This window comes from Pinus tabuliformis, chromosome X (genome assembly GCF_031772625.1).
Source record: "Pinus tabuliformis cultivar Carrire ecotype Pingquan chromosome X, CPIR1, whole genome shotgun sequence".
In the NCBI taxonomy this organism is placed as follows: domain Eukaryota; kingdom Viridiplantae; phylum Streptophyta; class Pinopsida; order Pinales; family Pinaceae; genus Pinus; species Pinus tabuliformis.
In genome coordinates this window covers 225891313-225908915 of record NC_142308.1, presented here as the reverse complement: position 1 = coordinate 225908915, position 17603 = coordinate 225891313, and positions in this window count along the sequence as shown.

Genomic DNA, 17603 nt, shown 5'->3' with positions numbered 1-17603 from the left:
CTTAAACCAGGAAAGTGCAAGTGTCCGAATTGAAAGTGCCATAACCAATAATCATCACAACATGCAACTGTAAAAGAACTGACCTGATCATTGTAATTCATAACTAGAGGAAAGAGTATATTCCTCCTCATCTACACCTTTGCTACAAATTTCTTGCTTGGGGGGGTGTCATATATAACACATTCTTGACCTTGAAAGATAACTCTGTATCATTTCTGTCTCAATTGACCAACACTCAACAAATTATGTTTGAGACTAGGAACATAATATACATCTGAGATTTTCTTCAGCTCCCCCTTCATGGTCAAAATATTGACCACTCCTTTTCCATCTACTTCCACAGTCTTGTCAATGCCCAACTTTACCTCTGTTTTCAGAGACTAATCGAAATTTCCAACCAAATTCTTGTTGTCTGTCATGTGGTTACTACAACCACTGTCTAACAACCAAAGACTATCAGAAGGTTCATGCATAGTATGGAAAGCTAGGAACATGGAGTTAGTACTCTCTGTAATGACATTAGCTCTCTGGTTCCTTTGATCAACTATCTTCTTCCTGCAATCACAAGCATAGTGACGAAATTTTTTGCAATAATAACATATCACCTTTGATTTGTCAACTCTTTGATTATTGTTGAAGCTTCTGTTGTTGCTTCCACTTTCATGTTCATGCTCTTCTCGTCCATCTCTCTGACCACCATATCTTCTGCTTCGTCCTCTACCTCTCGATCTACTTCTGCCTTGACCTCTGTCTCTTGAAATAGAAACATGACTTTTGAAGGCGGTCTCTAAAGTGGAATCCTTATTTCTGTCTTTCCTTGCCTCATGCGATAGAAGTGATCCCATCAACTCATCAACTGTCAATGATGCCAAATCCTTGGCTTCTTCTATTGTTGCTACCACAACATCAAATTTGGTAGACAAAGATCTGAGGACCTTCTCAACTACTGTTTGATCTTTATTTTCTTCATCATAAATCTTTAACTGATTTACGATAGTTATGACCCGATTCATGAAAGAATCAATTTCGTATGTCTCCTTCATTTGTAGACTTTCAAAATCTCTCCTATTATTCTACAACTTAACAATATTGAATTTGGCCATACCTATATAGTTTGTCGCGAAAGTATCCCATGCTACTTTTTCTAAATACGTGATCATAATCTTCTGGAACTCTGCTCAGTCCACTCCCTGCTGGATAAGTTGCAATGCTTGCACATTCTTCTTTTTGTTTGTCTTCCATTGTTCTCTCTTTGCATTACTGAGAGCTCGTGCTTCTGCTTCATCCTTAGGTTTTGAAAACCCAAACTTGACATAATCTCAAACATCATGTGCCTGCAACATGGTCGCCATCTTAATTATCCACACATCATAATATTTCCCTGTATAAGGTGGGAACTGGGGTATGAAATTTGAGAAAGCCATCTTTCTCCAAAATATTCTCTTTGAAAAACAAATCTTAAAATTCTCCTTTTGTAACTTAAAAAAAATACCCCTTTCAATAAAATCCTAAATTTTTTTATTTTAGCGCACCAAAAAAAAAAAAAAACAAAAAAAAACTTTATGTTTTTTTTTCGCAGAAACCCCTTTGAAAAGTCTTAATTAATTTTTATATATAAAATAATTTTTTTAACAAAATCTTTATATATAAAAAACAGGAAACCTTTGTATAACCTTTTAAAAACAACCTTATGTTAAAAATTCACGTGAGCCGTATAATTGTTTTTTGAAAAACTATAATCGTAAACCTTATTACTCCCTTGTTACTCCCACGTGAGTTTTAAAAACTATGACCTCGCAATTTTTGGTTGATTAACGCGTCTCACGTGATGACTGCATGCGACTAACGCCCTGCAAGATCGGGAGCACTGCGCTAATGGTTTAATGCTGCAAAACTTCATGGAACCCGCGTAAGTTGAAATCACGTTAAGTTTAGCACTGTTAACGTGACTCTTTGATGAGACCCTTTGCGTTATAACGCCCTATATACCATTGTAGGATGCATTAATGTTTAAACAACATGAGAAAAAACATGTTTCTCCTCTCACACGGATTCTTGTTAATCCGTTCTCTCTCGCTCTTTGTAACCTTGTTTTGATACCAATTTGTTGGAAAGGCGGATGACACAAAGCATGAATTAACACATAAAACACAAGTTGCTTCTCTTTTATTGATCACACAAAACATGATACTTACAATGAACCCGTTGAAGGGTATTTATCCTTTTCCAACTAGTTACTTGACTAAAATATCTTGACATGCGACCACACACTAAAAGTTGTCTATCACTTGACTTGACTCAACACTCAGACACTCAGTTAACTGACTCTCTAAGTTTAGCCAACTCCTCATGCGGCAGTAATTATCTTATTTTAACAATATATATATATATATATATATAAAATTGATTCAATTTAACTAGCCGTAGATTTTATATAGTGATAAATATTTTTATTTTTTGTGATATTAAGATAAATAGTTGAATTTTTTTCCGGTGAGATTGATATATATATTTTTTGTTATTATTTATGATAACATTTCATAATAGTCAATACTATTAACCATAAATAATCTGGAAAGTCATATCTATCCATAGTTACATATTTAACTTAATTCAATAATATTCAATAATGAACAAATAAGCTCAACAAAATTCAATTAGCTTAAGAGTGGTCCATTATGGTTAATTGTGTTCATTTATATTTAGAGATTGACAAACATAGTTACTCATGGTCACCCATATTAAATTATGATTAAACACATTTTACCATGGTCAAAAGTGCTCAACTATGGTAAAATACGGTCTAGATTTCAACCATGGGGAAACTAGGTCAGTAATGATCAACATGGATATAATAGTTAATGCATTCAATCATATTCATCTATAGTTAAACATTAACAACCATGGCCAACCATATTAACTCATAGTCAACCATAGGTGACCATAGTCAACCATTCTCAAACAAACTCAACCATGACCAAGCTCATGCATGTTCCAAAAAATGAACATCAAAATGTGATGAAAAAATATGATTGTCGCAATGTGACAAATAAAAGCCAATATTGTAATTTGTTGAACAAAAGTCGATATTGCAATGTGATTAATAGAAGTCCATATCATAATGTGATGAATAATGATCAACATGACCATGTGATAAACAAAACTTAAATTGTAATGTGATGAAAAATATGAACAATTCAATTTGATAAACAAAATTTAAGAATACAATGTGACAAACAAATATTAATGTCACAATGTGACAAAAGAAAAAATTGATATGACAATGCGACAAAAAAAAAATTAATGTTACAATGTGATGATAAAATGGATGTTCCATTGTGACAAAAAAAAAATTCACATATGTTGAGATATAATCCATTATGCAATGTGATGAACAAAAAGATAATGTTGTCATATCATGAACAAATAATAATGTCACAACATGGTGAAAAACATTTGACATCACAATGTGTTAAACAAAATTCCATGTCATAATGTGATGAATAAACAGTAACATCATAATGTGATGATGTCAAAATGGTCATCCACAGTTAAACATGGAAAAAAATGATTAAAAATCGTCTTCATTATCAAGCATGTTCAAATTTGGCCAACCATTGTTAACATGGTCAAACATGGTTACAATATCATAATGTCACAATGGTCAAGCATGGTCAAGCATAGTCAACCTGTTAGGCTCCTATACTACTAGTGTAACCCCTTATTGTTATTAGTACAACCCACTTATTATATTGATGTACCCATGTAGTGCCCATATTGTTACTATTATGCCCCATAGAAGCCCACTATTGTTATTATTGTGCCCTTACATTATTATTGTTATGTCGGCTCTGATTATGTTATGACCCCTTAGACTCCTATATATAGAAAGGAGGTCTTTTCATTTGTATCATCCAAGAATTGTTCATTTGTGTAATGTAAAGGAGTTTGCCCCCTCGAAGAGGCTGAATTATAAGGTGTTGATCTCTCTTTTCTATCTTTTTGTGAGCTGGTTTCATAACATTTGGTATCAGAGCTTTGAATTCTAGGGTTATGCTGCTCCAAATAGGTCATCGTGGCATTTTCGCTATAACTTTGTTTCTGCGACGTTTCAGAAGCTAAAAAAAAAACCATTTGAGAAGAAATCGCGCTGAATCTTGGGTCCGAATTTTAGAGCTTTTCGTGCTATATTTGCGGAGATATGATCTGAGGAAGTTGGTCTTTTTGCAGACTTCTGAATTACATTCCAAATAGGTGACTTGGGGAAAATCGTCATAACTTTCTCTCTGAGCATCGGTTTGAAATTTCGTAAGAAGGTACAGAAAGAGGACGGGCTGTAGTTTCATGTATATCTTTTTCAGATCCAAAGGTCAAAACAGTGACTCGTGGCACATCGTACATCGTACAAGTTCAGTGAACTAGTCTATAATCAGGTCATCTTGAGAGATTGTGCATAACTCTTCCTTGGAGAATCCAATTTGGATCAGACTAGTGGAATTGGAAAGAGGACACAGAGGGCTACTACAGGTCGCAATTTTAGAACTGGAAGATCCGAAATTACAGAGTTACAGTCGTTTCAAGATTGAGCTCCTAAAATCAAGAAAAAGCGAGATGAGGAAGTTTGATGGCAAGGATCCGGTAAATTGGATACTACAGATGGAGAAATATTTTGATCTACATGGTGTACCACTGTTACAAAAGGTATGTATTGCATCTTTATATTTAGAAGCAGATCAATTTTTATGGTATGAAGGGCTTTGTTCTCGTAAACAACTTGTTACATGGTCAATTTTCACGGAGGAAATGGTAGCACATTATGAGGATACAAAGAGCAACACCTTCGTTTGAGCAACACCACAACAATTGGAAATGGTAAAAGGGTTTTGGGACGTATTGGAAAGAAAAATTATGGAAACCAGGAAGAATACCCCTCACAACTGTAAACATGGAAGTGTTGTTTCTCCTAGCATTCCACAACCTACAAGGGTTACACCACAACAATTGGAAGAAAAAAGAGAAAAAAGGATTTGTTATAATTGTGATAGCAAATTCACTAAAGGTCATAAGTGTGCTGAGAAGAAATTATTTTACATAGAATACGAAGAGGAGGAAGAAAAGGATCAAGAAACATCGAAAGAAGAGGATATACGCCAGGACCCCACCCCAGAGAAAGAAGAAATGAATCAGACCATATCTTGTAAAGCATTGGCAAGAATTACCACTCCTCAAACTCTCAAGATAGAAGGACATATCAAGAAGAAAAAGGTGCAAGAAGTGAAAGATCACATCGACAAAGAAGAAATAAATCCAACCATATCTTGTAATTCATTGGTCGAAATTACCACTCCTCAAACTATCAAGATAGAAGGATATATCAAGAAGAAAAATGTTCAAGAAGTGAAAGATCACATCGAGCATCAAGAAATGAATCCGACCATATATTGTAAAGGATTGGAAGAAATTTCCACTCCTCAAACTCTAGAGATAGAAGAACATATCAAGAAGAAAAAGATTCAAGCAGTGAAAGATCACATCGAGCATCAACAACAAGTTCTCCAACTTTTAAAGGATAACGCCACTTTGGTGCAAAATCAAACGAAACAACAGGTAGACCAACATCGTAGTGAAAAATGTTTTGATGTAGGTGATTGGGTATTTTTATTGCTACATCTCAAGCAAGTTATTTATGAGAAGGAAATGTTGGCAATACTACATGCACTTAAAAAATGGCGACCTTGCCGAATGGGAAGACTCTTCAAGGATGAAGATGTGGAAGCATTGTTTTGTACTATTTCTATTATCCAAACAGATTGGATAAACAAAGCAAGGGATGAATGAAAGAAGGATGAAGAAGTATGGCCACTTATTCAAAAGTTGCAAAAGATCCCAATTCAAACAATATTGCCAGAAATTTAAGAGGGAGGAAAAATCATATTGGAACCTGGAGCAGTCACAGAAACAAGAACCCGACAGCTACGAAATCGATCAATTTCAGAGTATCTCATCAAGAGGAAGAACTTACCCGCTGAAGATTCCACATGGGTGGACAAGAATTTTATACAGAAGCATCAAGAACTACTCAAGCGTTGAGGAGAACGCTTTTTGAAGGAGAGGGGCATGTTAGGCCCCTATACTACTAGTGTAACCCCTTATTGTTATTAGTACAACCTACTTATTATATTGATGTACCCATGTAGTGCCCATATTATTACTATTGTGCCCCATATAAGCCCACTATTGTTATTATTGTGCCCTTACATTATTATTGTTATGTTGGCTCTGATTATGTTATGACCCCTTAGACTCCTATATATAGAAAGGAGGTCTTTTCATTTGTATCATCCAAGAAATGTTCATTTGTGTAATGTAAAGTAGGTTTCCCCCTCGAAGAGGCTGAATTATAAGGCGTTGATCTCTCTTTTCTATCCTTTTGTGAGCTGGTTTCATAACACAACCTCATCACAATGTCAATAGATTCAACAATTGGAAACATGATAGCATAAACAATATTGTGTTCCATAGTGAACCTTATCGAATATGATCACAATCATCACAATGTCATTATGCTCAAACATGGTCACAATGTCATAATGGTTAGCCATATTAAAGAATTTCCAAGCATGGTTATATATAGTATTCATGGTCAAACATGTTGCCTTGGCATATATCAAGAATTTACATTGTTCTTGATATAGACAACATGATCAACCATATTGAACATGGCCAAAACTTTGCTTAAACATTGTCATTAATGGCCAACGTAGTTAACCAAGATCAAACATGGGTAAATCATGCTCAATCATGGTCTACATTTTCACCCATAATCCAGCATGGGAAACATGGTCAAATTCGGTCAACCATAATCAACAAGGTCAACCATATTCATATATAATTAAACATGCATAACAATGTTAAAATATAGTCACTCATTGTTGACTATAGTCAACTATAGTTGACCATACTCAACCATAGTCAATAAATCTCAACCACAAACAAACATGACGAACAAGTTTAAACATAATCAATCTCATTCAACTAGGGTTGAAGAAACTCAATAATGGTCAACCATGGTCAACAATTGTCAACCATTGTTGAGTGGTTAAACTAACAATTATCAACCATTGTTAAATAGTTTACCCAACTAAATAATGGTCAACCATGACAACCATTTTTATTGACATAGAACCATGGTCAACCACTTTGTTAAGAATAGGCAGCATGCTCAACCATATTCATTTATAGTTAAATGTTGTTAGTCATGCTTCACCATGTTCACCCTTTAGACAACCATAGTTGACAATAGTCAACCATGCCCTTACAAACTTCTCCATAGTCGAGCATGATAACCATGGTCAAGAAGTTTAACCATGGTCAAAGTAGCTCAATATGGTCAACCATAGCTGCCATGGTCATCCATGGTCAACTATATTTAGCATAATAGACCATGGTTAACCCTCATTAAACTTATTACTGATGGTCAACCATCATCTACAATGGTTAACCCTCTTTAACAATCATCAAACATCATTAAACATAGTTAACCAAGATCAACTATCTTCAACCATAGTCAATCATGTTCAACCTTCAACAACCATATTCAACGTTCATTAACTATAAATTAACCATATTAAAGTATAATCAACCATATTCAACCAAAGTAAATCATGATCAACCATTTTCAATAGTGGTCAAACCATAGGAATAATGGTCAACCATCGTCTCCATGGTCAACTACATTTTCCATGGTCATCCACAGACATCCATTGTCAATATGGTCCACCATGGTTAACAGGGCCAACCATATTCATATTTAGTTAAATGTTGACCAACATGACTAACCATGTGTTGGTTTTACAATAGTTTTTTAAAACGATAATCATCTTTCATGATTCTAATTTTTTCACATTCTTATTTAATATTCCATCATTCAATAATTATACATAAGACATCAACCATACAACATTTCATAAAGAAGGGGTATAAAGAGAGAAACACACAAGAACATAAGAGATTTACCTTGAGAAAACCCACAACGGAGGAAAACCCAACCAACCTTTTTCTTAGAGAATCATTGTAACAAGAGATACATCAAAGTAAACTAACTAGCAATATGACCAACCATCAAGAACCAAGTCAACCCTCCACAATTCTATCCACAAAGTTATCTGCAACAAGGTCTCCAAACTACCAACAACTCTGCATTAGAATTCACACTGTGTCATAGAGATATACCATAGAAAACAAGTCTCTAAGAGGACCAAAATTCATTCTTTGTCACAACCTCAGATTATGCCATAGAACTTTACATCATACCTCAGAATACAAAACTCATACATCTCATGGTTCCAAAGAGTAATGTGCCTCAGACCTTCACACAGTTCCATAGATATATAGCCTCAGACTTGGCATAATTCTACGAAACCTTCACACTATACCGCAGAGACATGTCTCATAACTCGACTTCCTTTGATTGCTAGAATAAGGGCTATAAGATGATCTTTCTTGTTCTAATTTTCGACCTTCAAATACTCCTTGGCTTATTTTCCTAAACAAAGATAAATCGATGATCCGATGTGTGTCCTTGGAGGTAGATAAATAGGTTAATTATAACCTTCTAACCATGCGAAAGGGTGTGACTCATAGGCATTTCAACTTGAAACTTGGAGGGTTGACTTGGTGACTCGTTGTGGAAAATACAGATTCAAAATTTCATTTTTCTTTGTCTTGATGAGCCTTATAATATTTTCTTTTTTAATACAAAATAAATATTTTTATGTTTCTTACAAGCATGAATAACATGCCTCAAATAAATTTTCTTTTACAAATATAATTCATATGCAAATGAAATATTATGAAGACTAACCATAGCAAAAAAATTCAATACTCCCTCTTAGCTAGGGAGGTATTCATAATGGCTATCCTTATGGTTTCCTTATACATGATCTCTTATAAGGAAATATTTAATTTATTGATAGCATCATCATCTAGGTAACCACCCTTGTCGTACATCATCATCATCAATAGGTAACACAACTAGGTTAGCACTTTGGACTAATGGTAATCATTCAACCAGTCACCATGATTAAGTGAGCACCTCACCTAAAGGTTCTCTAACCAGTTCATGGTTTCCATCACTCATGGTCAAACCCTATGGAAAGTCCATGTTCCAAATCCAAAGCCTCATGATGCTGAAGAGGCACCCACTCCATTAACAATCTAGGACCGAGAGATCATTTTCTTAAGAATGTTTGTCCCTCATCTTATCTCACCAATAGTCTAGGACATTCTTCTATCATCACTAATACTTTGAGCCATTCCCCTGTTGTCCACATAAATTCTCCCTCTTAATCATAGAGGGGTTCTCCACATCACCATAATCTTATCATTATCATCATCATGATCATCTACTATCATCATCCTCTAGTGGCCATATCTAGGGTGGTACCTAACCCATGGATTATCATCAAAAGATGAGGACTCACTCTTCTAGAGTGATCGATCCTAGGAGTAACTCTTCTAGAGTGCTCGATTCTCAAATACATGTCTCACTCTTCTAGATGAATTGGTCCTCAAAATCCCAAGGCGTCCTCTCACTAGGAAAAAATGTTGAGATATAACTAGCAAGCACACACTCACCTTTCCCGGGGAGAACTCTAGGCCAAGACCTTATTCAACCCTCCCTTGGTTAGTGATCGAGTCTAGATTCTGAAAGACCTCACTCAACCCTTCCTTGGTTAGTGATTGGGTATAAATACTGAAGGACCTTACTCCACCCTTCCCAGGTGTGTGACCGGGTCCAAATGATGAAATATCTCATTAAACCCTTTCTTGGTGTGTGATTGGGTCCAAACCTTACTCGACCCTTCCTAGTGAATAATCGGGTCACCTCACTGAGAGGAAGTCATTGCACCCTACATGATGAGCACTCAGGGGTTCTGAGACCATTCTCCATATCGAAAAAATGTCCATCCATGATATTTTCTTATTAACACTCTGTCTAACCATAAGGGGTAACCTTCATAAGCCCCAACTTGTTTCTGAAGTGCATGAATTTCTCTCTGGGAAATGGCTTCATCACAATATCATTTTTCTTCTCATCAGTGGAGATGATCTCAAGGTGCCTTGACCTATCATTAATTTTTCATCTATACCTGATCAAAAACAATCCTGCAACCTAAATCCATACTTCTTCTCAACTTGCCAGCCAAGCTGCAATATACGCAGTCAGAGAGTGCAATAGAAGTATGTTTCTTACTGATTCAAAAGGTCATAATGAAGCTCAAACTAAAGAAATATACAAATTATCTCTGCTTTCAGCACTCCATGCCCAATGTGAATTCCTACAGTTTCACTTCTCTATGTGACATATCTTATAAACCATAGGTGACTATGCCATGACTAATTGTACCATGCTAGTACTTCAACACATGTTAAGCTACGTGCATTGGCTCAACCATGATCTACTTCCTTCATTTGATCCATTACCTTGGTTACATCAGATGCCCTGAGTGGGTATTCTTTCTTAAACAAATCTTGCCATGGAAATCCTAATTTTGTACCTCTGACATTGATGATATCATCTATCATCTACCCACAGGGGCATCACTGACAAACCAATATTATATCACATGTGTTCATATTGGGGCATTCGAAACAAAAAATTTTGCAAAATAATATATTTGGGTTATAGTGAGGGCTTAAAGGGTTTTAATATACCATGCAATAATATATATAACCTACTGTATTGTTTATACAAATTTTTGGCCAAGCGGAGGGAAAAATACACGATAGTTTTGGAGAATGTCAGGAGCAGCACAACTACATGTTACCCATGGTGAGAAAGGGTGGGAAAGGTCACATTTTGCAATTAAGCCTATCTGCAACCCTAAGCCTTTTTCATTTCTGAGTTTGAACCCTAATCGTTTCTTCTTTTCCAGCTTGAGCAAGACACAAGGAACACCACCTTTCTACCTTTCCAGCTTGAGAAATTTTTGCCTACAAGACTGCCATTTTTCCTTTCCATCCTGAGTGAGACCTACTTCTTTTGGTTGAATCTCTAAGGCTAGTTTTGTTGCTTATGCAAAAAAGAACCATAGAAATGAAGCTACCTCATTTCCACCCACCCAAATACTCTCTTTTTCTCATTTTGGAGGGAGCCCATAACCCAAAATTAATTGACTATGTCCAACTACTATAAACTTCATGATCAAGGATTTGCAAAATGATGGGTTCTACGAACACCTAACACAAACATAAGAGGAGACGAGGAGTCAACTTGTAGAGTGTAGCAAGTGGTATCAACAGTTGATTCAAAGTGTTACTGATAATAGTGTGATATTAGTGTTTACCTAGAGAATCTCTATAATATATAGGTATATCCTTAAATATTGCTCTTGGCTCCCTCACAAACATGCTCACAATTTCGACTTATTTTAAGAAAATTTGATAGAATTGAGACTTCAGAATTTCAACTTCTTCAATTCATATTTTGACTTTGCAAAATGTGCTCCGAACTTTCTTCATGTAGCTTTAACTGCAGAACTTCAATAACATTTGATAGTGGTCTCAAAATACGACTGATTCTCAACATAGCCCTTCAACTAATGCACAAGAGTGGATTTTTAGGAGAATGTCCTTCTAGGTATTATGCACAAAACCATACACAAATTTTAAACTATAAACAGAGGGTTTGACTCCTTTCTAGGATTGATATAGTTTCCAATATAAGGGCATTGAGTGCTTTGAAAAACTAGAACAATCCATTCTTTGTAATTTCACTGATTAGTAATAGAAATACCAAAGTTTGAGTAGATGTTCATAAATTGGGTGATTTAGAAGATGAATACCTAGTGGGAACCTTTTTCTTTTTCGCTCCAATGTCAAGAGGTGCATCTTCTCCTACACTGCTAGATAAGTCCTTTGACTCTTCACTAATATGATCCTTATGCCTTTTCTTTGCTAAAGAAAGTATGTAGGCTTGATTGTATATATAAGAGGACTCTACTAATTTATGCTTTTTATTGTCCAAGACTTGGGGAAACTGGTGTGCAAAAGAAAAATACTTGTGTCCCTTTAGAGCAACAAATTCATGATCGAGGAATTCATAACATGTGTAATGTTAATACTCATTATCATAAATTACAATTTTTGGTGCAAAATCCTTATTGCTGCCATATTTGGAGCAAAGTCTCTTGTCCTCGGAGGGATATTGTATCCTCAATTCTTGTGATGAGTCTAGGGAGGTTAGTCCAACACTGCTTTAACATGACATAGTCTCAAAATCCTCTTGATGGCTGCTTGTTAAGGGCTTAGAATCAGACATCCCCTTTTCATGGTAACAATCAAACACCAGTGTTCCGTGCATGTAGGGTATACAACTTGCCTCTACCCAACCCCAAATATATGGTCTGATGATTGATCCATACTAATGAGACTATCATTATGAGTTTCAAGGTTTCTATTTTCATTATTATGATTGTCATGGAGATATCCATAAGGGAAGGGAGTGGTCCTATTTTTTGTTTTGACCATAAATTCCATGTCGAATACATCTCAAAATTGCTACTAATTTCCTCTTCTCAATTTGCAACATTGTTTCCTATGGGGCAGCCAATAAAAAAATCACCAACCTGATTCCAATCCTCTCTAGAAAGAGTGACACGTGTATCATTTGAATGTGGTGTAATAATTTCATCAAAGTTTTCATGGTGGTACTCATTTATGTGTTCAACAATCACTTTAGATGCTATAACGACCATCCTTCTTGTCATTACTGCCACAAGGTTGTTCATGTTACAAATCTCTAGTGTTTTCATATTCAAAGTTTGAGCACAATCCCTCTTCCATAAATGCTCCATTTTCATCCCCAACAATGCAATCATTTTCTTCCAAAAGACCAAGGATGCCTTCCTATTCTAGGGATACCAACAACACCTGATATGTACCGTCAAATTTCTCAATCTTGGGTGGAATGCTTGAGGAAGATTTCAACTAGAGCTTTGAGAGAATGTATTCTCTTTGGGTTGCAAGAATGCTTCAGCCATCCACCATGCCCTTGTCTCAAAGAGAGAATAAATAACCTTATCATGGCTTCTTCATGTCTTTCCATCAATTCACATCTATGCTTCATAAATTCTAGGACATGTGGGAAAATAGCAAAAGAGTTCCCCTCAAATTTTGGAAGGCCCTTGCTATAGTTAGGAGGAAATGAGTTTTGTGTGACAACCTTTTATTATTTGACAAACCGAAATAAAATATGCCCAAAAAGTGAAGATGTTTATAAACTCATCACATGAAACTCATATTCTATAATCTCTCATATTTCCATGAAAATTTCATTATAAAGGTGAAATGTTTATAGTGCAACCTACAACTACCTTGAGCGATGTATAAGATATTCCTTTACTAAATTATAGATGGAACCTTCAACGATAATTGCACCTAGAGAAGTGAGGTACTCTTACAACCAAGTTGGATGAGATGTGTAATATTTGTATGTATGTCCATCACACTAGTAAAATAAAGTGGAAACAATTGATGCTAGATATCAAATATTAAAAGGAAAAAAATTAATTTTAGATGCCAAATGTTAAAAGGAAGAAGGTAATGGGCAGAAAAAAAAAATGGTTAAATTCAAGACTGGCCCTTTAACCGTAATTGTGCCTAGATAAATGAGGTGCTCTTGTGGTCCAGTTGGATGATATGTGTCACACATGTGGAAAAAAAATGAATTCATATTTGAAATGTTAAACAGAAAAAGAATGCATAGATCCATCTTAACCCTGAATATTTTAAACACCAAGTTCTCGTTATGCACACATATTTTCTTATACTAGAACTTTAAAACATTAGGCATTATAGAATGTAACACTATATACTTTAACATTATTAAGCACCTTACAATTTTTCTTCACATCATGTGTGTATTATTTATTCTCTTGAAAATTGGGTGCCTGCTATGAGCATTATTATTCTTATTCTTTTAAGGTGTGATAGAAAGAATTTATGTTTCAGATGCATGCAACGCTATGATATTTTTGTCTTATGATGACTTATTTACTTTTTGTTGAATTCTAGTATTGATGTTATGCTCATGCATTTTGTTGTATATTCAACATTCTAATGGAGGTTGGTGTACCCATAATTGTATATGGTGGAAAGTGTGGATAGCTCCAAGGTGATTTTGATGAACCTGAAAATAATTTATTTATTTTCCATTTAGAAATTCCTTTTATATCCTATGAGGGATTCTTATAACTTGTATCAGATATATATGCCTGTTTAAATTTTAAAGATCCAAGAAAAATTATGTTTTATTATTGCATCTTGAATGGCTTCATCTGATGTAAACATTTTGTTGGATTAATCTATCACGTATATTCCAAAATCAATAACTATATTTAATTCCATCAAAATTATTGTTAAGAGTCAAAACATAGTGTGAGTATTATGATTTACATGTGTAAATATTAACTTGTATTTTTGTTACTAATTTATGTGCAGTCTCTTCATGTATATTTGTTTCTCATATTATTCTGAGATACAATCTTATATGCGTCTTTATGATAGAATAATTAAATCATTTGGGAAGATGCAAATAAATTTTCATACCTGAGAGGTAGAATATATTAATGAGAATGAATACCATTTGCATGCTTTGTAGGATATGAAAAGTTGGCTAACAATGAAGGGTTTCTATCCTTGAGAATGCCTAGAGCCTAATGGATGCAATTAGGACTTGAAAAAATGGCCAAAACTTCTTCTACTTTCCTTCATAAATTCAGATTAATGGATTTGTTCTTCTTGTGGTAAAATTAAAGCCAATCTGATATTCTTTGTCCCCATTGTTCAAATCCATAGCTCTGATACCATGTTGACAAATCTAGGGCATAATAGTTAGGTGATGAGCACTAGTATTGCAGCAAGAATGCTGCAACTCCTGGAGCTACCAAATTTACTTTATCAACCCAGGGTTCATACAAACTTGGAGGTGATAGTGTTGTATACACAAGTAGATGCGATGGGTCCACTTTTTGTCACTGCTAAGCTTGTGATATACCACTATGGTTTCTCAAACCAGCCTTCTATTAATTCAGAAGAAACTTGATTACCAATGAGAAAAAGGGAAATTTGCACTAAATGAAATCTTGTCTACTGTAGTAAGGAAAATACTGGAATCAAATGCTTAAACACACCATTCACCTAACTAACTGCTAAGAGAATTTACTTGAAAAGCTAAGTTGACATGTGTTTAGTCCTATTGTCCTAGGCATGTAATTTGAAACATCCAAACATTCTAGTTTTGTGCATGTAAATGAACACAATGACTCTTTTTCCTTTTTGCCTTTTTTGAGTGAAAATGTGAATGTTAAATTCTCTTAATGATGTGGTAGATGGATTAGTGATGATGGTGAATGGTCGGATGGCTTGGGAGGAAAGTAGGAGTCTTATCCTATATTCCTAAGTGCTTTTTCCACAATTCAGCCTCAAAACAGGCCACTACAAGTCGATCTACAGGATGTCCTAATGCCTCCTACAAGATGTCCTAATGCTTCTATGAGATCCCCTGTATTCCTACAGGATCCGACCAAGAGCAAGAGGAGGGATTCGGAAGGTGGTGTAGGCATTAGGGAAGGTGCAGGGATTAGGGAAGGTGAATGGTGGGTGAAATGAGGCAAGGGAGTGGCTAGGACTCCTTCAGAGCTCAAAACAGAGTTTGTGAGATTGTTGGATTTGCTCAACAAACTTGGAGAAGTGTTCTTATGGAATGATGAATTTTGTGAGGGACTTAGTGAAAAAATGTGATAATCATGGCTCGATGAGGTTAGGATGGGGTTTTTGGCCATGAAATCTCTCTACACTGCTGAAAATCCTACACTGCATCAATGATTGACATTTATCCTTGAATCATGTTAAACAAGAAAGATTTTCAATTAACTAAAGAAAAATAGAATTTCATTATCTAGTTTCTTATCTCATGCATGGGAAAAATTGTAGAATAATCTGAAACCTTTATGAGATCTAATGCAAGGATGAAGATATCAGAAATGACAATTAAATCCTATTCTTGAAAACTAGTAAAATGTTGGCCTAAGTAACAGAAAACCCTAAATTCCATGAGAAATCAGAATTCTGTCTTTTTGGGGCTACATAGGAGTTCTTTCCTCAAACCATAGTCCCTGAAGGGAGGAGTGAGGCTAAATCCACCTAATAACATCTTTTTGATATTCCTTTATCTTCCTAAGCTACTGCTAAAGCAATGCACAAATGGAAGCAAACTAATCAAATCCACAACTACTTGCAATGAAATAATGCTAAAGACAATTCAACCATTAATCTATGAAATCAACTAAGCATACGAATACAAGAAAATGAGCCTTTGCTGCTAGGGTTGGGTCCTAAACCAAGAGCTTCAACCCTCTAAGTCAACTTAGTGTTGGATCAAGGAAATGCTCATTCTCATTATCATATCAGAAAATTACATAACAATGTCTTCCACAAGTCTTGAACTCAAAAAATTCTTAGTGCTTTTACATCTAAAATTCGAATCCTAATGAGGCTCTTGACCCCCTTATTTATACAACTGAAGTCCCCAACAAATTCCTTAAATATAGGGAGGCTCGACTCCGAATCTCAAGATGTACTGGCTCTTTAACTGTCATTGGCTCGACTCCCTTTTGATCATCATGACTCGGCTGCTTGAAACTTCGAGCTAGTGTGATTTAATGGAGTAATATTTGAATGAGTGAGGAGTAAATGAGGAGGATCTATCTCCTATAATCTTTCCTTGTTTCATTCCAGTTTCTGCCCTTAATTAGACAAAATTTCCATGATTTTCTCTCAAAACCTTGCAATCAATGCACATTAGTCCACTAGGCATAACATCTCACTTTTACTCATCTCATTAAGAAAAATATAATCAAAATATGTAAGGAATTATGAGAAGAGTTTATTTAAATAAGCTTGGAGGTGTATTGAGGTTCATATAGTTACCCAATGATGAGGCTCATCATCACCCCCCTATTGAAAGTGTTGCTCATCCTCTGAGGAACTTAATCTATATCCATGTCCTTTATTGCTCTAGTGGCTTCCCTGACATCCCATGCTTCTATTGTAGTTTCTTCCTCTTGTGAATAGAATCTTTCCTTTCTCTCTATCTCCTCCCACTGCTTTCTTTCATCCTCTTCATTCATTCCTTCCAAGATACCTAAGAGCAGTGGTGGATTGAGCCTCAAGCCAATCCAATTGACTTTGAGTCTTTGGAGAGCTTGCTTGTACATGGGTGTTCTGTTTAGCGCCTGTTGTAGGGAAAAGTATCCAACTCGGATGACCCTATCCCACTCTAAGGGTGATAGTTCCTTAGCAACAACTGTAAAACAAACTACTTAAGGTTTACTTCTTTATGAAAGCAAAAGAGAATGGAGAGATGCACTAACCGTTGCCTTGCGCTTAATGTCGAATCCAAACTCTTCTCTTTGGCCGCTTGCTCCTAGCTCCCTGTTCTTTTGCTTGCCCAGCTACAATGAGATCCTGCAAAATAACAAAGAAGGAAACTACAAGAGGCATGCAATCATAACTGGTTCATGGATTAGTGTAAAGCAAAC